Source organism: Corythoichthys intestinalis, chromosome 8 (genome assembly GCF_030265065.1).
Source record: "Corythoichthys intestinalis isolate RoL2023-P3 chromosome 8, ASM3026506v1, whole genome shotgun sequence".
Lineage (NCBI taxonomy): Eukaryota > Metazoa > Chordata > Actinopteri > Syngnathiformes > Syngnathidae > Corythoichthys > Corythoichthys intestinalis.
The window spans coordinates 7,145,300-7,171,740 of record NC_080402.1 but is presented as its reverse complement, the minus strand read 5'-3'; the positions used below and the strand labels follow the sequence as shown (position 1 = coordinate 7,171,740).

Genomic DNA, 26,441 nt, shown 5'->3' with positions numbered 1-26,441 from the left:
CAAAATTGATTTTGCCACGTAGCATTTTTTTGCCACGTAGTATTTTTTTGCCCATGTGGCAAAATGGATTTTGCCATGTGGCTTTTTTTTTTTTTTTTTTTGCAATGTGGCATTTTTGTTTTACTATGTTGCAGATGGATTTTGCAATGTGGCATTTTTGTTTTAACATGTGGCAAAATGGATTTTGCCATGTGGCTTTTTTTCTCTGCCATGTCGCAAAATGGATTTTGTCATGTGGCATATTTTTTTTTTTGCCATGTGGCAAAATGTTTTTTGACGTGTGGCATTTGTTGCCTTATTTGTGTGCCAGTGGAATGTTAGTGCGCTGTAATTGTAAAAAAAATCACAGGTACACATGTTTTTCTGCCATTTAATGTGAATGGAAAATCTGGACGATCATAGCGGTCATTGGCATAGCCTTACTTGGGTGCCAGTTGAATGTCAATTAACTATGATGGTAAGTGTATAGTCAAATCACAGCCACATGGCAAAAAAAATGCCACATGACAAAATCTATTGTCACATGGCAAAAAAAATGCCACAATGCAAAATCCATTTGTCCACATGACAAAAAAAAATGCCACATGGCAAAATCCATTTTGCCACATGGCAAATACCACTTTTCGTTCTCAGCCCTGCTGTTAGCCCATGCTCGTACATACAGGCATCACTGGTGTGTGTGTGTGTGCGTGCATGTGTGAGCGCTCGCGTTTTTCTGTCTTACCTAGTGGAAAGGTAGACGCTGCATTCTTTTTTACTATTTCAGCCATGAATGTTTATAATGCATTGAATATGAGCATTTTTTTAACGGGTTTCCCATTTTGGGGGGGAATTCTAAATCAGGCTGCTTAGGACAGCTATGCTTTTGGCCAACATTGTCGTCCACTGAATATGGTACATCTGGTGGTGGCTCTGTTGTACAATTAACGTCTTTAGTGGAGCAAACTGAAACTCCGCTCACCATTTTGGCGGTGATCTCCAGCGTTTCATGGTTGAAATCTTCAACCTTTGGCACTTGCTCAGTAGATGTTGTCGCTTTTGAAAGCTTAGGTTTGGAATAATTTACGTATATCCATCTTGCATCTTCTGTCCTCAAGTGGTTTCCATCTCTAGGTGCTAGTCACATGATCTGTTTGAAAAATATTTTTGACCCATTATAATTTTTTTTTTTTTTGGTTCATTTAATTCTTTTTTCCTGTCTGTTTTGTTGTTTTACAACTTTTATTGACAACATTTTGTCCCGGCAAAGTTTTAATTTTAAAATCATATATAGGAAAGTCAATTACGTGAAATTACATTTTCGGCCACGAGGGGGGATATGTCTAAAATTATTATTATTAATATAAGTACATCTCTACATAACATTGTGTCCTTTTTTATATGATAGAAAAAATAGTATAGATCAACTTATAATAAAGTGTAAATTTATTAACATTCTTTTGTTTGTAACAAAGACTTAAAGTGCATCAAAAAAGTTACATCAAAACTGTAAAAAGTACACTCAAGGTTAGAGAGATGCCGATCGATCGGGTCCGATCACGTCATTTTCAAAGTATCGGAATCGGCAAAAAAATATCGGCCATGCCTTTTTTTAACACATATATATATATATATATATATATATATATATATATATATATTTTTTTTTTTTTAAATTAAATCGCTTTCTAATTGTATTTAACATTACAGACATAATATGTTACACTCATCCAGAGTCTTTAGTTTAGGCTTAAGGTAGGGTTATCAAATTTATCCCGATAACGGCGGTAATTAAGTTTTAAAAAAATCTATCACGTTAAAATATTTAACGCAATTAATGCATGCGCTGCACGACCCACTCACGCATTATTGCGCTCAATCTGTAATGGCGCCGTTTTACCTATATAGAGAGATAAAAGGCAGCGTAAAATGAGTAGAGTGAATTTTGGCAGCCTTTGGAGCCTTTTTTTAACTGGCTTAAGCCTTACAATCCCTCTCCCTACGATTAGAAATATCATGGGAAGCAATGTGGGGAAGCAAGGTCGCAATTGATCTTTTTCCTAACACCTTATGTTATTTCCCAACGCAGAGAAGATATATGAATTGGTAGCACTACGCACAGTCATGGTTCCACTTCCCATCATGCATTACGGCATGGCTACAGTATCATTTACTGAAAGCTCAACAAATACACTAGATGGCAATATTTAGTCGCAATATACAAAGTCACAAGTCTTTCTATCCGTGGATCCCTCTCACAGAAAGAATGTTAATAATGTAAATGCCATCTTGAGGATTTATTGTCATAATAAACAAATACAGTACTTATGTACTGTATGTTGAATGTATATATTCGTCTGAGTTTTATTCATTTTTTTTCTTAATGCATTGCCAAAATGTATATGATCGGGACAAATTATTGGGAATGATTGGAATTGAATCGGGAGCAAAAAAAAGCAATCGGATCGGGAAATATCGGGATCGGCAGACGCTCAAACTAAAACGATCGGGATCGGATCGGGAGCAAAAAAACATGATCGGAACAACCCTACTCAAGGTACATTTTTTGACCATTTGATACTGAAATTAAAATTTAATCATTAATTCAAATGGATTAGCAACACTAACTTACGAAGACGATATGAATTGTTTCACTAACTCCATTTATGTCCATCTTGGATCTTTTACATTCATTCAAAAGTGAGATAATTTGCCGGATAACACTAAATGTTATCTGTTATAGGCATTCATTAATGCTCATCACAGTGTTAAGTCATAATTAAGATTGTCTAATGACAGTCTTATGGCGCTCATGTCAAATAAAGTGTAACCAAATACCATAACTAGCCATTAATGAAACAACTGGAACAGTAACTGAAGAAATAATTGGCACAGAACATGAATTTTGATTGTTATTTACATCTTTAGCGCTGCAATGCATGCTAGGAGGCATATTAGACAACAGCAGTGTTGACAGCAGAGGTTGACTGCCTCCCCAAAGGGACCAGTGATGGCTCCTGAAGCAATGAAGCTTTGCAGCCAATAGGTTCAAAGCTTCACGGTGGTTCATTTGCTCTTATGACAGTCGTATGATGCCGCTGTCAGATGAAGTGTTACCGGTTAATATCTTTTGGTGTAAATATCCAATAATACATTGATTACAGCTGCGGCTTAAAGTGCATGTGACACAAAAAAAAGCGTGTTTATTTCATAATACACGCAGTATTTTATGCTCCTGAATGATATTGACCGCTTGGATGTGTGTGGAAGCGATCGCTATATTTAGTATTTAGTTTTTTGAATCCCGCGCCATGAAAATGAGTGACTTCCGGCTTCGGTTTTGCATGAGGAGGAGGTCGCTGTGACGTGTATGGGTGAAGGCGTCCTCTTCACTAAACAGCCGTACTGTTGTGTATGAGGACTAAGGATTCAGCTGATTTTACGGATTAATAAGTTTATTTTTGGTATCACGCCAGTATCACGGCTGCAGAAAAATCTTGCTTTATGAGGGAGAGGCATATGCGCCTTTTTGGAGTTTCAAAAGATTCCCATTCACTGTGGATATTGGCCGAAACAAGCCCTACTGTGGGACCATTGGATTTACGAGGAAGTGAGTAAACATCTTGTTTTGCATTATGTCAAATACGAATCCAGCGATTACAAAGTAAACACTACAAACTTTCTTTAAATAAAGGACTATTTACGTTTGATCATTGATAGGCATATAAAAAGCTCTCCTTTTGCACATTAGCTGAACTTTAGCGGCACAACAACTGCAGCCGCCCTCGAACTGTAAATTGCTCTCCGCCGGGCGGTTTGCCGATCCACTAAGACAATCGACAACCCAGTCGCCATCTCAAATAATCCGGGCGAGTTATGTGTGATTTTCCGCTTCGAAGACTTTGAAACATCACTCGGTTCGGGTTAGCAAGTTTTGCTAGCTGTCACGCCTCTTGGTTTGTTTACATTCTCCGAAGCCGGGGAAGGGAAATGACATATGTCCGATTTAGGTGTCATAAAATATCGTTCGGGAGGTGCGACAGTAAAGGTGAAGTCGACAGTTTTGACCATTATGGAGTAATTTTGCCATGTCGTCCTGAATAAGTGAATTTTTATTATTTCATATTCCATTTAGCACAAGACATGTCATGAACATGCCATTTATTTAGCAATTGGGGAAAATACTTGGATAAAAAGAATATCCTGTAAAAATATTGAAGTAAAAAGACAGAAACAATGACAGTTTGCAGCTCTCTTTGTCGCATTTTCCTCGTTGTGAATAGTTCCCCCTCGACGGGCTGACTGGTCCTTCTCAAGCCATTTATTTAGCTATTGGGGAAAAATACTTAAAAGAATATCCTGTAAAAATATTGGAGTTGAGAGGCTAAACAATAACATTTTGCGGCTCACTTCGTCGCTTTTTCCTCGTTGTGAATAATTCCCCCTCAACGGGCTGCATACTAAATCAGATGAAATCGTGACTCCACCTGCTGGGGACACTAGAGCCCTATAATGGTAGGCGTGGCTAACCGACAGATTAAAAGACTAATTTCTCGTCATCTGCGCTTTGCTAAATTGTTGTATATAGTCGAATCGTCTCAAAATCGATTCTAATTCACATAATAATGCTATTTAAGACTTTTTTTTCCCCCCTGTCGTGGTCTCTTTAAAGTCCAGTGTGGTTTATCTATGAACAAATGTCGTTTTCGTGCCAAATTTGGTGGGTGGTGGCTTATAGTAAGGTGTGCCCTATAGTGCAAAAATTACGGTAATCGTTTCAGCTCAAGTGACTTCTGACATAAAATCACTTTTGAGATTGGATCGATCCAATCCATTTGAACTGTTTTTCTCAGTCCAAATGGATTAGACGTCTATCCCCGTCAATTGCAGTAAGTGCGCTTCTATTATACACATTTGTGCATGAAGTATCCCAAAAATGTCCCATTGGTTTATGCACATCTGCGACCACTTTGCCTTATTTGTGTATCTTTGAGCCGGGGAAAATCTTCCACTCGTTCCTCGCAGTGTTAATGTGCGCATAATCAGCGTTATCTCTCTTTATGCTGTTATTATTTCAGTGTAGCTGTCAGAAGAAAGAAAGATCAATGAGGCTGCGTGTATAGCATAGGCAGAGGTTAATGGGGATGAATTATTCTTCTTCTGCCGTTACCTCCCACTCGCCGTGTCATCATGTCATCACCCCAAATCTGACTCCGAAGCGACTTTAGTCCAGAGAAGCAAGCTAACAAAGATGGATGACTGCTGATACACTTGTACAAGCATTTTTTTTTTTTTTTGTTAAATTAATGTGAAAAGTGGTACTTCTGGCATGAAAGAGAGGCACCAGTAATCCAAAGTGGACACTTGAGTTGTTGAGCTTTTGTGCAGCCAGCTGGCACTTTGGAGTCTCACATTCTTGCTCTCCTGCTGCGTCCCCCGACTTTGGTGGCCGGGAATGCGTTGGCGACTCCTGAGACCTTTCACCACATTCCGCCTACCTCATTTAGATGCGTCTCAAGCATTTTTTTTCCCCAAAGGAAAGCAAAATTTGTGTGACTTTTTTTATAGGGTTGCCGAATGGGTGGCTAATTTAAAGGTGGGGAGTTAGGTAAACATTCCCAGGAATGTATGGGAATTAGAGTAGCAGCTATTTAATATTATAGTAATCGAGTATTCAACTGAAAATTCCATCGATTAATCGAGTAATCGGATAAAACGTGTTTTTTTTTTTTTTTTTTTTTTTTTTTAAGGTAAAGATTATAAATATACTGGGGCTGTCAAAATTATCGCGTTATAACGGGTGGTAATTCATTTTTTAAATGAATCACGTTAAAAATAGGGCTGTCAAACGATTAAAATTTTTAATAGAGTTAATTACAGCTTTAAAATTAATTCATCGTAATTAATCGCAATTAATCGCAATTCAAACCATCTATAAAATATGACATATTTTTCTGTAAATTATTGTTGGAATGGAAAGCTAAGACACAAGATGGATATATACATTCAACATACGATACATAAGGACCGTATTTGTTTATCATAACAAGATGGCATTAACATTATTAACATTCTCTTAAAGCGATCCACAGATAGAAAGACTTGTAAAAGATAAATGTTAGGACAAGTTATAGAAATGTTATGTTAAAACCCCTCTTAATGTTTTCGTTTTAATAAAATTTGTGAAATTTTCAATCAAAAAATAAACTAGTAGCCCGCCATTGTTGATGTCAATAATTACTTACACAATGCTCATGGGTGCTGAAGCCTATAAAATCAGTTGCACCCAAGCGCCAGCAGAGGGCGGCAAAACTCCATAAAACACAATTAACAAGTGGGCATTTCACTATACCATCAATTTAATCGTTTTGAGCGGGGCATGTGCGTTAATTGCGTCAAATTTTTTAACGTGATTAATTTAAAAAATTAATTACTGCCCGTTAACGCGATAATTTTGACAGCCCTAGTTAAAATATTTGACGCAATTAACGCACATGCCCCGCTCAAAAAGATTAAAATGACAGTGTCATGTCCATTTGTTGCTTGTTTTTTCGCCCTCTGCTGGCGCTTGGGTGCGACTGACTTTATGGGTTTCAGCACCATCCATGAGCATTCTGTAATTATTGACATCAACAAAAACGAAAACATTAAGAGGGTTTTAATATAAAATTTCTATAACTTGTACTAACATTTATCTTTTAAGAACTACAAGACTTTCTATCCATGGATCGCTTTAACAGAATGTTAATAATGTTAATGCCATCCTGTTGATTTATTGTTATAATAAACAAATACAGTACTTATGTACAGTATGTTGAATGTATATATCCGTCTTGTCTTATCTTTCCATTCCAACAATAATTTACATGAAAATATGGCATATTTTATAGTTGGTTTGAATTGCGATTCATTACGATTAATTAATTTTTAAGCTGTGATTAACTCGATTAAAAATTTTAATCGTTTGACAGCACTAAAATATACATGAGAAAAAACATTTCACCTAATATTGAACCATTTTTAGACAACCAATGGCTTTTAGATATACATTGTTGAAAACGGCCCAAAAACAAAACAAAACAAAACAAAACAAAACAACATACACTGTTTCACTCAAAAAACCTTTAGATCTTATTAAAAAAAAAAATCATAGCTAAAATGTCTTTACACTTGATAACACACATAACTTAAGTTAGGTGTTTTTCTCATGTGTTTCAATTGTATTTCCATTTGTGTCAAGCTATATTTAAGTTCTAGTTAAGTTTTAAGTTAGTCTAAATTGTAAATTGTTTTCAGTTTTTGCAGCGTTCAAAATATATGTATGATACCTGCTGTATTGAAGTACATTAGGCACCAGTGCTACTTGGTGTTTTATCCATCAATGACTACTAAGCTAAAATTTACAGTTAGCTTTATTATATTTTTGTTTTACACCCTCATCACTCTACAGCGCTGTGTTTTTACAGATTAAATAAAGCCTGTATGAAAAACACATTAGCCACGCATCGACAGTAGTCATAATTACTAGGGTTGTTCCGATCATGTTTTTTTGCTCCCGATCCGATCCCGATCGTTTTAGTTTGAGTATCTGCCGATCCCGATATTTCCCGATATGATTGTTGTTGGTTTTTTTTTGCTCCCGATTCAATTCCAATCATTCCCGATAATTTTTCCCGATCATATACATTTTGGCAATGCATTAAGAAAAAAATGAATAAAACTCTGACGAATATATACATTCAACATACAGTACATAAGTACTGTATTTGTTTATTATGACAATAACTCCTCAAGATGGCATTTACATTATTAACATTCTTTCTGTGAGAGGGATCCACGGATAGAAAGACTTGACTGCGATCGGCTGTACCCGGTCTCCTGCCTATATTTAGCTTGGATCTGCTTCAGCATGCCCGTGACCCTTGTGAGGATAGGTGGTATGGAAAATTAATGAATAAATGTTGAATGATGTGGACTAATGTTGAATGATCTGGAATAAAGTTGAATAATGTGGACTAAAGTTGAATGTTGTGGATTAATGTCAAATTACTTGGGATAATGTGGAATAAGGTGGACCAACATTGAATGTTGTGGTATAATGTTGAACGATATGGAATAATGTAGAATGATATTGATAATGTGGAATTATTTGGGATGATGTGGAATAATGTGGATTGATGGGGCATAAAGTTGAATAATGTTCAATGGTTTGTGATCATGTGGAATAACATTGAATGATGAGGACAACTGTGGAAAGTACAATGAAGTGGCATAATCTGGACTAACGTTGAATGTTGTGGAATAATGTTGAATGATATGGAATAATCTAGAATGATACTGACAATGTGGAATGATTTGGAATGACGTGGAATGATGGGGAATAAAAATGGAATGATGTTGAATGGTTTTGGATCATGTGGAAGGATGTGGAATAACATTGAATGATGTGGAATGAAGTAAAAATGAAGTGGAATTACCTGGAGTGAGTGGAATAATGTGGTCAACTGTAGAATATTATGAAATTATTTGGGATAATGTGGAATGATGTGGAACAACCTAGACTTTGTGGAATAATGTTGAATGAAGTGGTATAATGTAGAACGATATGGAATAATGTAGAACATTGATAATGTGGAATGATTTGGAATAATGTAGAATGATGTGGAATTAAGTAAAATAACGTGGAATAATGTTGAATGGTTTGGGATCATGTGGAACGATCTGGAATAACATTGAATAATGTGGACAAATGTGGGGAAAAAGTAGAATAAAGTGGAATAATCTGGACTAACGTTGAATGTTGTGGAATAATGTTGAATGATATGGAATAATGTAGAATGATTTGGGATGGCATGGAATAATGGGGAATAAAATAAAATGAAGTGGAATAATTTTGAATGGTTGGGCTCATGTGGAATGATGGGAAATAACTTTGACAGATGTGGAAAAATGTTGAATAAAGTAGAATGAAGTAAAATAATCTTGAGGGAGTGGAATAACATGGACTAATGTTGTAGAATAATGTACAATTATTTGGGATAATATGGAATGATGTGGACCAACCTAGAATGTGTGGAATAATGTAGAATGAAGTATTATAATGTAGAAGAATATGGAATCATGTAGAATATTGATCAAGTGGAATGATTTGGGATGATGTTGAATGATGTGGAATAATGTAGAATGATATTTATAATGTGAAATGATTTGGGATGGTGTGGAATAATGTGGAATGATGGGGAATAAAGTAAAATGAAGTGGAATGATGTTAAATGGTTTGAGATCATGTGGAATGATGTGGAATAAAGTAGAATGAAGTGGAATAACCTGGAGTGAGTGGAATAATGTGGACCAATGTTGAATCTTATATAATTAAAACTATATGGGATAATGTGGAATGATGCGGACAAATGTGGAATGAAGTGGAATAATCTGGAGTGAGTGGAAAATGTGGACCAATGATTAATGTTGTAGAATAATTTAAAACTATTTGGATAATGGGGAATGATGTGGACCAACCTAGAATTTTGGGAATAACGTTGAACGAAGTGGTATAATGTAGAACAATATGGAATAACGTAGATGGTGGTGGAAGTGAAATAATGTTGAATGATTTGGGATGATTTGGAATAAAGTCGAATGAAGTAGAATAATGTGAAATGAGTTGAGTGATGTGCGAGACTGTGGAATTAAGCGGAATAATATTGAGAAATGTGGAATAATTTTGAATGATGTGGTGATATAAGGGAAATTATTGGATACTTCCTGCTAATTTTGTAGGGTTGGTTCCAGGATGAAAATGTGTAATTGTTAAAAGATCACTGCCCTGCCAGCCCTCCCAGTTTAGCGTCCATTTCTGTCAATAGCAGTGATCGGTATAACAAAAAGATATTCTCGAAAACATGAATGATTACAAATAGCGTGTGACCACTGTCCAAGTTCTGAATTCATTATTCCAGTAAATATGATAGTAATAAAACTTAACGTGGTGAGGTCATGTAGGAAAGCAGACACGACTCTTAGCATCAATTTAACTTTGTGGTACTCCAGTACAGTTTCAGCGAGAACCTGAACTATGCTATTACAATGTCAACATGAGCCGACTAAAGCGGCGTAAAGTATGTATTCCGACCGCGGTCCCGTGTCCGTGGGGACCTGCGTCTCGTGTTGTCGAATGTGGACGAGGGGGACTCTGAAAGGGGGGGAAAAAAATCCAGATTTATACCTCTGTTTATGGAATATCCTGGAGATATATTAAGCGCGACCGGGGGGGATTTTATGAAAGTCCACTCAGGTTTCTCCTGTTCAGCATTTTGTCGCCGCGAGGATATTAAGCGGCGACAACGGCAGCCATTAAAATATGGCCTCCCTTCGTCCCGTTTACGCAGCCGTACGTCTTGCTGTCTCGCTCGCGCGCTCGGTTAATTGTTTTCCGCGTCTGGCTGAAACGCAATCGATATGTATGTTAGAGAAAAATAATAAGCTTCGGACACCGCTCAGGAAACAGTCTGGCTGTCCTGTTGCAAATCGCTTCAGTGCATAATGAGGCTGTCTCTTAGCTACGTGGCTCCTTGTGCTAATATAGCCAAGGCCTGATTTCAAAGGTTTTTTCCTTCAAGCTAAATACTTGTCTTTATTTTAATGGCACTCCTGAGAATGGACTGCTTATCCTGATATGAATGTTAAATGTGGAACTCGGTGTACATTACGAAATGGAATGTATTAGTGCCAGGCGTGAAAAAAAAAATAGGTGAGAAATCCATTCAGTCACCTTTAACGCTCCTAATTATGATGGCAAAAATATTGTTCAGGGAACTCTTTAACAATAATACCATGAGACTTTTATTTCTCGACAGTTTATTCTATTGTTTTGTAAAATTGTAAACTGTCATTATTACCCACAGTTTAGGAATCTGTACCCACAGATTACTAAACTGTACCCACAGTTTAGCAATCTGTACCCACAGATTATTAAACTGTACCAACAGTTTAGCAATCTGTACCCACAGTTTACTAATCTGTACCCACAGTTTACTAAACTGTACCCACAGTTTACTAACCTGTACCCACAGATTACTAATTACTAATTTACTAATTACTAATTTACTAATTACTAAACTGTGGGCACAGTTTAGTAATCTGTGGGTACAGATTAGTAAACTGTGGGTACAGTTTAGTAAACTGTGGGTACAGATTAGCTATGATTTTTTATTTTTTCTATCCTGGCACCCGGGGGGCTCCGTACATTTTCCACATACAGTACATGAATTTAGTTGTCATTTTCAATGACTTTATTTTCATGTTCAAATTTATCACTCTTAAATTTCCAAACTTTGACTTGAATTGACTTTTTCTTGAAAACATTGCTTTGTTTCTATAAAATTACAACTGTGATAATTGTACATTTCATCTACGTAATTTAAGTTTTAAAGTTTTAATAGAAATATTCCGACTCCATTCTTTCCTTGTTATGTTAGTAAAATATTTTGATTTTTCTCTTAAAATACAACTTACAGTACATTTCATGAAATCAAGTTTTCCTATGGATTAAAACCCTCTCCTGACCATAACATATGTAAAAATTTCAAGTCCTTAAAAGTACTTAAAAAAAAAAAAGTTTTAGTCACGGAAACATCATTTTTGTTAAATTATGACTAATATGAACTGCCTTTCGTTTATTATTAGGGTTGTTCCGATCATGGTTTTTTGCTCCCGATCCGATCCCGATCATTTTAGTTTGAGTATCTGCCGATCCCGATATTTCCCGATCCGATTGCTTTTTTTTCTTCTTCTCCCGATTCAATTCCAATCATTCCCGATAATTTTTCCCGATCATATACATTTTGGCAATGCATTAAGAAAAAAAACACTCAGACGGATATATACATTCAACATACGGTACATAAGTACTGTATTTGTTTATTATGACAATAAATCCTCAAGATGGCATTTACATTATTAACATTCTTTCTGCGAGAGGGATCCACGGATAGAAAGACTTGTGACTTTGTATATTGTGACTAAATATTGCCATCTGGTGTATTTGTTGAGCTTTCAGTAAATGATACTGCAGCCATTCAACCCAAATGCATGATGGGAAGTGGAACCATGACTGTGCGTAGTGCTACCAATTGATATATCTTCTCTGCATTGGGAAATAACATAAGGTGTTAAGAAAAAGATCAATTGCGACCTTGCTTCCCCACATTGCTTCCCATGATATTTCTAATTGTAGGGAGAGAGATTGTAAGGCTTTAGCCTATTAAAAAAAGGCTCCAAAGGCTGCCAAAATTCACTCTACTCATTTTATGCTGCCTTTTATCTTCCTATATAGGTAAAACGGAGCAATTACTCATCGAGCGCGTCAATGCGTGAGTGGGTCGTGCAACACATGCATTAATTGCATTAAATATTTTAACGTGATACATTTAAAAAAAAAATTTCCTGCCGTTATTGGGATACATTTGATAACCCTACCTTAAGCCTAAACTAAAGACTCTGGATGAGTGTAACATATTATGTCTGTAACGTTAAATACAATTAGAAAACTATTTAATAATAAAAATTAAAAAAAATTAAAAAGGCATGGCCGATATTTTTTTGCCGATTCTGATACTTTGAAAATGACGTGATCGGACCTGTTCGATGATCGATCGGGACATCTCTATTTATTATAATAATTTTTCTTTTGAAATTACTCTTTGCAATTGTAACTTTGTAAGTGTTTTTCATATGTTTTGAAATTATTCTCATAATATGAGAACTTAAAAGTGTTTCAAACTCTTTATTCTTATTAAACAATGATTATTTCCATGTAAATTTGATTTTTCACTTGGAGATTTTTTTGTTGTAATATTTGCACTTTACTCTCATTTCAAAAATATTACTAAATTAATATTAAACATTTTATTTTTCAAAACTCATTTTTTTATTTTCATTGTAAAATTAGAAATAATAAATTCTAGAGAAATGATAACAGTTTGCATGATTACATTTTCTTACTAGTGTAATTTTCGGACAATAAGGCGCACCTGACTATAAGCCGCCACCCACTAAATTTGACACAAAAACGGTATATGTTCAGAAATTAGCCGAACTGGACTATCAACTGCAGCTGTCCTCACTGCATTATGGGATATTTACACCAAAAGATATTAACCAGTAACACTCTATTTGACAGCGGTATCATACAACTGTCAAAAGACCAACTGAACCACCATGAATCTTTGCAGCCATTGGTTCAAAGCTTCATGGTGGTTCAATTGCTTCAAGAAGCTTCATTTGGCCATCACTGCTCCCTTTGGGGAGACAGCCAACCTCTGCTGCCACCTGCTGTCAAACGTGTTATTGTCCAACATGTCTCCTAGCATGCATTGCAGCGCTAAAGATGTAAATAACGATAAAAATTCATGTTCCACGCATGCTCCCCTCAATTGACTGGGGCGGTGCTGAGGCCCTAGGGCGGCCCCCGCGCAGCATTTTCCAATTTTTTGTTGGACTGTCACACGTCAGAGCAGGTTGACACATGACTGGATGCAATTAGACACACCCAGGTAGACAGATTGTTGGTGCCAGGATTAGCGATTTGGTAGCATGAAATAGGATGTCAACATATCTACACTTACATGTGATTTACATAATACTAGGTACTAGGGTTGTTCCGATCATGTTTTTTTTTGCTCCCGATCCGATCCCAATCATTTTAGTTTGAGTATCTGCCGATCCCGATATTTCCCGATCCGATTGCTTTTTTTTTTTGTTCCCGATTCAATTCCAATCATTTCCGATAATTTTTCCCAATCATATACATTTTGGCAATGCATTAAGAAAAAAATGAATAAAACTTGGACGAATATATACATTCAACATACAGTACATAAGTACTGTATTTGTTTATCATGACAATAAATCCTCAAGACGGCATTTACATTGTTAACATTCTTTCTGTGAGAGGGATCCTCGGATAGAAAGACTTTTAATTCTTAAAGGATAAATGTGACTCTGTATATTGTGACTAAATATTGCCATCTAGTGTATTTGTTGAGCTTTCAGTAAATGATACTGCAGCCATTTAACTTCTGCCCAAATGCATGATGGGAAGTGCAACCATGACTGTGCGTAGGGGCACCAATTGATATATCTCCTCTGCGTTGGGAAAGAACATAGGGTGTTAAGAAAATGATCAACTACTACCTTTCTTCCCCACATTGCCTCCCACGTTATTTTTAATTGCTGAGAGAGGTATTGTAAGGCTTTAGCCACATTAAAAATGGCTCCAAAGGCTGTCAAAATTCTCTCTACTCATTATACGCTACCTTTTAGCGCTATCTATAGGTGAAACGGCGTCTTTATAGATTGAACGCGACAATGCGTGAGTGGGTCGTGCAGCGCATGCGTTAATTATTTAACGTGATTAATTAGAAAATATTCATTACCGCAGTTATCGCAATAAATTTGATAGCCCTACTTTAAGCCAAAACTATTCTGGATGAGTGTAAGACATTTTGTCTGTAACGTTAAATACTATTAGAAAACGATTTAAAAAAAAAAAAAAAAAATTTTAAAAGTCATGTCCGATATTTTTTTGCCGATTCCGATACTTTGAAAATGACGTGATCGGACCCGGTCGATCGGCATCCCGATCTTTACTAGGTACTCCACCCCACATTGCTGAATCTTTATCAGCCCCCCTCATGGTGTCCACGTATCAATATAATTAGCTAACAATAGCACCACTACCGTATTGGCCCGAATGAAAGACGGTGGTTTTTTTTGCATTGAAATAAGACTGAAAAAGTGGGAGTCGTCTTATATTCGGGGTCTAGACATTATACCCATTCATGACGCTAGATGGCGCCAGATATCATTGAAGCAAATGCTGAACTTGAGTAATGTTCTGTCATGACAGATCTCAGCTACTCTCAAGTTTATAACCAGTTTGCGTTATTTTATTGCGATGTTTTTCCTTATTCAGATTTGTTTCAAGACTACAGTTAGTTAGACCTCACTTTGATAGTTAATGCAGTTATTGCAATTTTGTTGTTTTATCACAATAGATTGATTTATTTGCATGTCAAAAACCAGAAGCCATTCATTTACGAATGTGATTGCACTTTAGTTTGCATATTTAAATGTTCAGATATTAAGATTTGAATGAGGCAAAATAACTTTGCTTAGCTTTTTTTTCCTCAAATATATTGTTATAATCATTTTTGTTTCAGATGTACTGTAATTATTTTCTGTTTAAAAATTAACTTGGTGTTCAAAAAGTCTTTTTTTTTTTTCAAACTCAGGGCCGTCTTATATTTGGGCCAATACGGTATATTCATAACAAAAATAGGCGTGTAAAAATTCAATGTTAAAATGTCTCGTTGTTGTTTGTTCTTCTCCTCTTCGGTCTGCTTCCGCCCTTTCTGTCCTTCCATAATCCTTTCCTGCTCGCTGCTTTCCCACACAATGGCAGTATATCAAAGTCCCATATAGTATATAATAAATAATATACACTCACCGGCCACTATATTAGGTACACCTGTCCAACTGTTCGTTAACACTTAATTTCTAATCAGCCAATCGCATGGCGGCAACTCAGTGAATTTAGGCATGTAGACATGGTTTAAGACAATCTCCTGCAGTTCAAACCGAGCATCAGTATGGGGAAGAAAGGTGATTTGAGTGACTTTGAACGTAGCATGGTGGTTGGTGCCAGAAGGGCTGGTCTGATTATTTCAGAAACTGCTGATCTACTGGGATTTTCAAGCACAACCATCTCTAGGGTTTACAGAGAATGGTCCGAAAAAGACAAAATATCCAGTGAGCAGCAGTTCTGTGGGCGGAAATGCCTTGTTGATGCCAGAGGTCAGAGGAGAATGGCCAGACTGGTTCGAGCTGATAGAAAGGCAGCAGTGACTCAAATAACCACCCGTTACAACCAAGGTAGGCAGAACAGCATCTCTGAACGCACAGTACATCAAACTTTGAGACAGATGGGCTACAGCAGTAGAACACCATGCAGGGTGCCACTCCTTTCAGCTATGAACAGAAAACTGAGGCTACAATTTGCACAAGCTCATCGAAATTGGACAAAAGAAAATTGGAAAAACGTTGCCTGGTCTGATGAGTCTCGATTTCTGCTGCGACATTCGGATGGTAGGGTCAGAATTTGGCATCAACAACATGAAAGCATGGATCCACCCTGCCTTGTATCAACGGTTCAGGCTGGTGGTGGTGGTGGTGTAATGGTGTGGGAATATTTTCTTGGCACTCTTTGGGCCCATTGGTACCAATTGAGCATCATTAGAACGCCACAGCCTGAGTATTGTTGCTGACCATGTCCATCCCTTTATGACCACAATGTGCCCAACTTCTGATGGCTACTTTCAGAAGGATAATGCGCCATGTCATAAAGCTGGAATCATCTCGGACTCGTTTCTAATACATGACAATGAGTTCACTGTACTCAAATGGCCTCCGCAGTCACCAGATCTCAATCCAATAGAGCATCTTTGGGATGTGGTGGAACGGGAGATTCGCATCATGGATGTGCAGCCGACAAATCTGCACCAACTGTGTGATGCCATTATGTCAATATGGACCAAACTCTCTGAGGAATGCTTCCAGCACCTTGTTGAATCTATGCCACGAAGAATTGAGGCAGTTCTGAAGGCAAAAGGGGGTCCAACCCGTTACTAGCATGGTGTACCTAATAATGTGGCCGGTGAGTGTATATATATGTAAATATTAGGGCTGTCAAAATTATCGCGTTAACGGGCGGTAATTAATTTTTTAAATTAATCACGTTAAAATATTTGACGCAATTAACGCACATACCCCGCTCAGACAGATTTAAATGTCAGTAAAGTGAAATGCCCACTTGTTAATTGTGTTTTATGGAGTTTTGCCGCCCTCTGCTGGCGCTTGGGTGCGACTGATTTTATAGGCTTCAGCACCCATGAGCATTGTGTAAGTAATAATGGACATCAACAATTGCGGGCTACTAGTTTATTTTTTTGATTGAAAATTTTACAAATTTTATTAACGAAAACAAAAACATGAAGAGGGGTTTTAATATAAAATTTCTATAACTTGTACTAACATTTATCTTTTAAGAACTACAAGTCTTTCTATCCATGGATCGCTTTAACAGAATGATAATAATGTTAATGCCATCTTGTTGATTTATCGTTATGATAAACAAATACAGTCCTTATGTACCGTCTGTTGAATGTATATATCCATCTTGTGTCTTATCTTTCCATTCCAACAGAAAAATATGGCATATTTTATAGATGGTTTGAATTGCGATTAATTTCGATTAAGTAATTTTTAAGCTGTAATTAACTCAATTAAAAATTTTAATCGTTTGACAACCCTAGTAAATATATATACAGTCTAAAGAATAATATATAATAAACTGTTCAGACCATAATGACGCTCAGATTCCTATTCTTTGCGTCTAAGCACTTGATCAGGACAGGTAAGCCAAAAACAAAAACAAACCCAAACCAAACAACAATTGTAATTTGTTTCAGAAACTCTGTCTACGCCTAGACTTCCTGTATTTGTATTTATCCATCCATCTGCTGCTCTCTGGACCGTATCCCAATTGACTTTGGGCGAAAGGCAGACTACATCCTAACGTGGTTGTTACTGGAATCACTAGAGAACTTCTAATGATGATACGATATGGTTACCCTGCAATAACATGGCAAATTGTATCCAGTGAACGGTCAATATCCTCAATCGATGCTGTTCAGATGAGTTGTGTTATTTCCGGCAGAGTCGAGAAGAAGGGACCGAGTGGGAATTTTGGAAACTGATGTTTATTTTCTTTGCATTTGTTGTGTGGATTTTGGGGGGAGACGTGAGGCAACCCTACTGGGTAAAAAACAATTGCGGGCAAATAAAACAGCAGTATTGTGCATTCTGTAGGCCCGAGAGTCATTTGGAAGGACACACAAGACATCACAGGGCTGTTTGTTAACGGTTAGGATTCTGTCAAACTTTTATTAGCTTTTGGTTAAGACTTTATTTTTTTGCCGAGTTTGCCAGTAAGTAGGCCTATGAGCCAAAATCAACAGGAAATGGCGTGAAATGCCCCCAAATTAACTTGTTGTTTGCCATTGACGCCTATAGAATATACAGTGTCCGATCTGTTTAAAGTGGGAGGGATGGCAGCGAATGAACAAATGAGAAGGAATCTGATCTTATAGACAGATTGCTGGAATCACGCCAGCTGAACCGCAAATTCTAATCGAATTACTTGAGTTAATCATTACAGCACCAGTGTTGTTAATAACGGCGTTACATTATAACGACGTTACTAACGGCGTTATTTTTTTTCAGTAGTGAGTAGCTCAAGAATTCGTTTCAGCTCTACTTGAGTAACTAGAGTTTAAAAACTGATCCGAGTAATTTTAATAACCTCGAGGAATCGTTTAATTTTGCCAGCTCTAAGCATCACGTTTTGCCCGGACTACTTTTAATGCGGGACAACGCGCTGACATCACGTGCGTAGAGGAAGAAGTAATAAAAAAAAAAAAAAAACAATAAAAACCTTAGTACAGCCGCTACAAACTACGCCGACGTTGCTAAAAACTACACCCGCATGATGCTAGTAGCAGTTAGTGTCGGATGCGTCTCATAGATATCGCATGCATTTAGGACTAGATGCGAAATGACAGACTTAGGCGTCTGGGCAGCGTTAGTAAACAGCCGCCATGTTTAAGCAGTAGACTTCTCATCGCTAATAAAACGTTACTGTCACTCGCTCACGTAACGTTAGCTCTTGGGAGGGCTAGATTTTTATTGATTATGACCACTGTCTATGCGTGGCTAACGTGTCTTACATACAGGTTTTATTTAATCTGTAAAAACAAAGCGCTGTAGAGTGATGAGGGTGTAAAATTAAAACATAATAAAGCTAACTGTCAGTTTTAGCTCAGTAGTCATTGCTGAATAAAACACTAAGTAGCACGGGTCCCTAATGTGCTCCAATACAGCAGGTATCATACATTTATTTTGAAAACTCAAAATCCTATCAGTACTTACAGTTTAGACTAACTTATTACTTAACTAGAACTTAAAAATAGCTTGACACAAATGGAAATTCAATTGAAACGTGGGAAAAACACGTAGCTTTCAAGTGATGTGTGTTATCAAGCATCATTACATTTTTAGGTAAGAAATGGGTAACACTTTATAATACCTATCCGTTTTACTAGTTAATAGATCATTAGTAAACTGTTCACCAATGATTTATTGTTGATTTGTGAAGTATTTGTTAACAGTTTGTTTAGCATTTACAGGGCGCTCCAATATGGTTGACGCCATTCGAAATGCCCATGCTAGTTGATGGATCTTGATAAAACTATATACACTTTATGTTGAAGGTCATAAGTTTTATTGGTTAAATATACAAAGAAAAGTACAAATATTTGTTGGCTCTATGGCAGATTTTCATAAATGTGCAACATGAGCGCTGCCTGCAAAATGGCTTTTCTTTTAAAGTGAACGGCATTTCATACCCTGAAAAGATAGAAATGCCAAACGTTACACACAAAAACTTGAAACGTTTCTACACAAACTGTGTTTCAGGTTAAGAACACCCTGTAAATGCTCAACAAAGTAACAAACTGTTAACAAATACTTAACAAATCAACAATAAATCATTTATCAACAGTTTACTAATGATCTATTAACTAGTAAAACGGATCGTTATTATAAAGTGTTACCAAGAAATGTTTTTTTTTCTTATAAGATCTAGAAGTTTTTGAGTGAAAGCAGTGAATTTTTTTTTTAGTCACATCTGAGATGCAATTGTTGGCTGTTTTCAACAATGTACATCGAAAATAGACATTGATTGACTTAAAATGGTTCAATATTGGATTAAATCTTTAAGTCTTTTTTTTCTCATGTATATTTATAATTGCTCTTTACCTAAAAAAAAAAAAGTTTTATCCGATTACTCGATTAATTGATAGAATTTTCAGTCGATTACTAAAATATTTGATAGCTGCAGCCCTAGTAGTGAGTAATCTAATTAATTGCTTATCTCATCTTGGCAACGCCGTTACCGTTACTGAGAATGGATAGGCGTGCGTTACTATATTGGGTGAATTACGCGAGAAAGGTCAAAGGGAGACGGTCTCACCGAGACGACATGCAGAGCAGGAGTAGGAGGAGGCAAAAAAGTTGTGACGCCGAGTAAACGGGATGCTAGGTGACTCCAATAAAACCTGACTGTAGCCGATAGCCTACAAACTACGCCCACATGATATGGTAGATATGTTAAACGTCACATAGATATAGAACTAGATGCGAAATGACAGACATGGCGGCATTAACAACGTGTACAGTATAGGAACACGATGCGTTAGTAAACAGCCGCCATCTTAAAGCAGTAGACTTCTTAGGAAGGCTCAGTTGCAGAGAACCTTCCTAGCGAACCTAAGTAACTTTTTATCTAAAATACTCCTAAATCGGCAAAATCTTGACTTGAATCTATCTTTAAATGATGAAACAGTTTTAAAACTTCCACATGTCAAAAGTAGACAGAAGGGAACTAATGCAATAATGAGAGCAATTTTAACAATAACTTTTAACGGTTGATTCAGGGTAAAGGGTAAATTAGGGTAAAGAATTGGGCTAGGGCCAATTGTCCCAAAAACCTTTAAACTTCACATAGTGTGACCTACAGTTGTGGTCAAAAGTTTACATACACTTGTGAAGAACATAATGTCATGGCTCTCTTGAGTTTCCAGTTATTTCTACAACTCAGATTTTTCTCCGATAGAGTGATTGGAACAGATACTTCTTTGTCACAAAAAACATTCATGAAGTTTGGTTCTTTTATGACTTTATTATGGGCGAACAGAAAAAGTGATCAAATCTGCTGGGTCAAAAATATACATACAGCAAAACGAATTAGCAATTTCTTGTGAGTGATTATTGACTTGAACAATCATTGACTTGAACAAGTCAGGAAAGTCACTTGGAGCCATTTCAAAGCAGCTGCAGGTCCCAAGAGCAACAGTGCAAACAATTGTTTGTAAGTATAAAGTGCATGGCACTGTTTTGTCACTGCCACGATCAGGAAGAAAACGCAAGCTATCACCTGCTGCTGAGAGAAAATTGGTCAGGAGGGTGAAGATTCAACCGAGAATCACCAAAAAGCAGAGAATTAGAAGCTGCTGGAACACAGGTGTCAGTGTCCACAGTCAAGCGTGTTTTGCATCTCCATGGACTGAGAAGCTGCTGTGCAAGAAGGAAGCCCTTGTTCCAAAAGCGGCACCTTAAGGCTCGACTGAAGTTTGCTGCTGATCACATGGACAAAGATAAGACCTTCTGGAGGAAAGTTCTGTGGTCAGACGAAACAAACATCGAGCTGTTTGGCCACAATGCCAAGCAATATGTTTGGAGGAGAAAAGGTGAGGCCTTTAACCCATGTACACTATGCCTACCGTCAAGCACGGTGGTGGTAGTATTATGCTGTGGGGCTGTTTTGCTGCCAGTGGAACTGGTGCTTTACAGAGAGTAAATGGGATAATGAAGAAGGAGGATTACCTTCAAATTCTTCAAGATAACCTAACGTCATCAGCCCGAAGAATGGGTCTTGGGCGCAGTTGGGTGTTCCAGCAGGACAATGACCCCAAACACACATCAAAAGTGGTAATGGAATGGCTAAATCAGGCTTTTTGAATGGCCTTCCCAAAGTCCTGACTTAAACCCCATTGAGAACTTGTGGACAATGCTGAAGAAACAAGTCCATGTCAGAAAAATTTAACTGAACTGCACCAATTCTGTCAAGAGGAGTGGTCAAAGATTCAACCAGAAGCTTGCCAGAAGCTTGTGGATGGCTACCAAAAGCTCCTAATTGAAGTGAAAATGGCCAAGGGACATGTTACCAAATATTAGCACTGCTGTATGTATATTTTTGACCCAGCAGATTTGATCACTTTTTTCTGTTCACCCATAATAAAGTCATAAAAGAACCAAACTTCATGAAAGTTTTTTGTGACAAAGAAGTATCTGTTCCAATCAGAGTTGTAGAAATAACTGGAAACTCAAGAGAGCCATGACATTATGTTCTTCACAAGTGTATGTAAACTTTTGACCACAACTGTATGTTTTTTTGTAGGAGGAAAAAAAAAACGAAGCATGAAAATTATCACCAGTTACTTTGCCAAGTAACTAATTACTCGTACATTCAGGTAACTAACGCAATTACTTTTTGGGAGAGGTCATTTGTAACTGTAATGAATTCCTTTTTTAAAGTAAGATTAACAACACTGTACAGCACTAACAATCACATTTAGATTGTACTGTAATATAGAACGTCCACTGAAAAAGGTTAATTCATTATAGCATTTACTTAATGCTATTTTTCCACTTTCATTGCGACCTGCAACACAGCGTTAACCACGGAAAACAATAAATAGTCCGGCTTGCGACCATCTGTCAGCTGGATGTATGAAGAAGGCGCTCCAACAGATGAAATCAAGCAGCAGAGCGGAGGGAGCGAAGCTAAAATGCTCCGGAGATGCCAAGCAGCCAGAGGACTACACGGCGAGGAACTGAAAACACCGGCGCCGCTGTTCGTTTGGAGACATTCTGTCAAAGTCGGGCTCGGGCCTGACACCGCCGATCACACTTTGACGGACAGTAAGAGTAGCTCTCGCTGACGGGGTCCTATTAAGGTGGATGTTTTCAAAGTTTTCACTCGGCACTGGGGAAAAAATAGGAAGGACACAGAGGGGAAGCGGAGCCTGAATGGAGCTGACATGCTTCAAGACCCTCTTCCCCAAACGCGCTGTCGGGGGTCAAATCGCTTTCCTTCACCCAACGTGTCTAATGGAGAGTTGGGAATAGCCTCACTTCTTATAGTCACAAACAAGTTCTCACACAATCCCAACACACAACAACTGTATTGACTAGACTTGTCTTACTTCGTCGCTCATTTGACGACTTTCTTGGCTAAAACTTTTGATAAGACTCCACTTTTGATTCCTTGACTTAACAAGTCTTACTGTTGTGGTACATGATAATATTAAATGCTTATTAAATATTTGCTTTTAACAATAATGGCTCACAATAAAGTTTCAATTGCTATAATAGTACGTTCCATACAGAGGTGTCGCGTCCCTTTAGGCAAGCCAGGCAATTGCCTAGGGCACCCAGCCAGCAGGGGCCCCCAGAGGGCCAACAGATTTAGCACACGCAGCCTTACTGCACTGTCGCAGCGACAATTGCGACAGTGCCAGTGAAAGCCTTGTTTCTGAGTTCCCTGAAGGGGCCCCTTCACTCGCTCTACACTCCCCCCCCCACTCCCTCACGTGACTCAGAGTGAGAGTGAGCGACGAACTGGCTTGTTTTTTAATTGGCGTATATCCAAAATAAAGAAAAGTTATTCTTCTGGAAGTGACAAAAGAAAGGGGGAAAAAAAGCAGAAGAGGAGAAAAGGAAGCAAGACAGCGGTGAGTGTACTATGTTACTGTAGGTTTATGTCCTAATGTAGTAGAAGTCAGGCACTTTGAGTGTCCTAAAAAGTGCTCTATAAGACCAAGGCGTTATTATACTTTTATTAAATATGCTATTACTCCAAGTCCAACTGTCCCCCTTACTTGAACACGCTCAAAGGGTCCCATGTTGCTTGTTGCCTGGGGCCCCCGGGGACCCTTGCGACGCCTCTGGTTCCATGATTGATTGCAGTAAAGAGACATTTTTGTGATTGATAACTATAGACATGTTTAGCGCTTGATAAAACTGCCTTGTCATTGATGGCAATGAATCATGCCACAAAGCTAAAACTGTTGAAACATTACTTGGAGAAAGAATCATCCAGTCAATGTCATGGCCTGCGAATAGCCCAGATCTCAACCCTGTTGAAAACCTGTGGTGGAAATGGGAAAAAATGGTCCACAGCAAGGCTCCGACCTGCAAGGATGATCTGGCAACTGCAATCAAAGAGAGTTGGCACCAAATTGATGAAGAATACTCATCAGGTCCATGCCTCAAAGACTGCAAGCTGTCATAAAAGCCAAAGTTGGTGCTACTAATTACTAGAGATGTGTTTTGTTTGTTATTTCTTTGTTTGTTTCTCATGATTCCATATTTTTTCCCTCAGAATGGAGTGATTTCATATCTATTTCACTGCACTTGGTCTATAAAAGTAACATTTAATGACCATCACAATGCTTTTTATTCATTTCTTCTAGTGTTTCTGAATGCTAAAGAGTTGCACTCTTGATCTAATTCATTGTTTTTCAAGCTTTTTATTAGTTTGTTCTACATGATAAAATGTCTGAGTGAGTGTTCGTCCGAGACACGTGATTCCATACTTTTTGCTTGGGGTTGTATAAGTCAATACGGATTTATTTTGCCTAGATCATTTAAAGTGGGGAAAATAAGTATTTAGTCAACCCCCAATTGTGCAAGTTCTCCTACTTGAAAATATCAGAGAGGCCTGTAATTGTCAACATGGGTAAACCTCAACCATGAGAGACAGAATGTGAAAAAACCCCCCAGAAAATCACATTATTTGATTTTTAAAGAATTTATTTCCAAATTGGAGTGGAAAATAAGTATTTGGTCACCTACAAACAAGCAAGATTTCTGGCTGTCAAAGAGGTCTAACTTCTTTTAACGAGGTCTAACGAGGCTCCACTCGTCACCTGTATTAATGGCACCTGTTTTAACTCATTATCGGTACAAAAGACACCTTTCCACAACCACAGTCAGTCACACTCCAAACTCCACTATGGCCAAGACCAAAGAGCTGTCGAAGGACACCAGAGACAAAATTGTAGACCTGCACCAGGCTGGGAAGACTATCTGCAATAGGTAAAATGTTTGGTATAAAGAAATCAACTGTGGGAGCAATTATTAGAAAATGGAAGACATACAAGACCACTGATAATCTCCCTCGATCTGGGGCTCCATGCAAGATCTCACCCCGTGGCGTCAAAATGATAACAAGAAGGGTGAGGAAAAATCCCAGAACCACACAGGGGGACCTAGTGAATGACCTACAAAGAACTGGGACCACAGTAACAAAGGCTACCATCAGTAACACAATGCACCGCCAGGGACTCAAATCCTGCACTGCCAGACGCGTCCCCCTGCTGAAGCCAGTACACGTCCAGGCCCATCTGTGGTTCACTAGAGAGCATTTGGATGATCCAGAAGAGGACTGGGAGAATGTGTTATGGTCAGATGAAACCAAAATAGAACTTTTTGGTTGAAACACATGTTCTCGTGTTTGGAGAAGAAAGAATACTGAATTGCATCCGAAGAAGACCATACCCACTGTGAAGCATGGAGATGGAAACATCATGCTTTGGAGCTGTTTTTCTGCAAAAGGACCAGGATGACTGATCTGTGTAAAGGAAAGAATGAACGGGGCCATGTATCGAGATATTTTGAGTGAAAATCTCCTTCCATCAGCAATGGCATTGAAGATGAGACGTGGCTGGGTCTTTCAGCCAGACAATGATCCCAAACACACAGCCAGGGCAACAAAGGAGTGGTTTCATAAGAAGCATTTCAAGGTCCTGGAGTGGCCTAACCAGTCTCCAGATCTCAACCCCATTGAAAGTCTGTGGAGGGAGTCGAAAGTCAGTGTTGTCCAACGGCAGCCCCAAAACATCACTGCTCTAGAGGAGATCTGCATGGAGGAATGGGCCAAAATACCAGCAACTGTGTGTGAAAAGCTTGCAAAGACTTACAGAAAACGTTTGGCCTCCATTATAGCCAACAAAGGGTACATAATAAAGTATTGAGATGAACTTTTGGTATTGACCAAATACTTATTTTCCACCATGATTTGCAAATTCTTTAAAAATCAAACAATATGTTTTTCTGTTTTTTTTTCCACATTCTGTCTCTCTTGGTTGAGGTTTACTCAAGTTGACAATTACGGGCCTCTCTAATATTTTCAAGTGGAAGAACTTGCACAATTAGTGGTTGACTAAATACTTATTTGCCCCACTGTATTCCCGGTGAGCCTTCTTCCAGCTTTCAAAATTGAGTCATACAAAGTTTTAAGACTAATGTGAACGTGCGGAGTTTGGCCTTTTGGCCGAGATGTCGGGTATTCGCTGGCCCGGGTCGTTGGATCTGCGCCAGCGTGAGTCCGGCGGTTTGCCTGGCGTGATTCCGGCAGTTTGGCTAAAAGGTCAGATTCCTTCAAAAGCAACTTTCGAACACCCATGTACCAGTGACAACGCAAATTTATGTTATTTTCCTTCATTTAATAATTGATATATTCCTTTGATACCTCAAAATATGTGTAGTTCTAAACAGTGGACAAGTTGGCTGTGAGCCAGGAGTTTTGCTTCTCGTTTTGATGTCATCACAAGAGGACTACGGTTCTCCACACTATTCCGCGGTAAACTGTCTGTCTTTTAACCGAAAATGCAATTTTAGCTGTTTTCGGTGCCGAATTTTCAGTCACATCTCTAGTGTAT

General features: G+C 38.0%; 1 long non-coding RNA gene across 1 annotated transcript in view; it reads left to right on the top strand.

The window, feature by feature from the left end:
- LOC130920547 (uncharacterized) overlaps positions 1 to 23,004 on the top strand; it is a 63,794-nt gene extending 40,790 nt beyond the window's left edge. The window contains exon 3 of the long non-coding RNA XR_009064170.1: positions 22,390 to 23,004. This is a non-coding gene — a long non-coding RNA (uncharacterized LOC130920547). The remainder of the gene's footprint in view (positions 1 to 22,389) is intronic.
- The last annotated feature ends 3,437 nt before the right edge of the window (positions 23,005 to 26,441 follow it).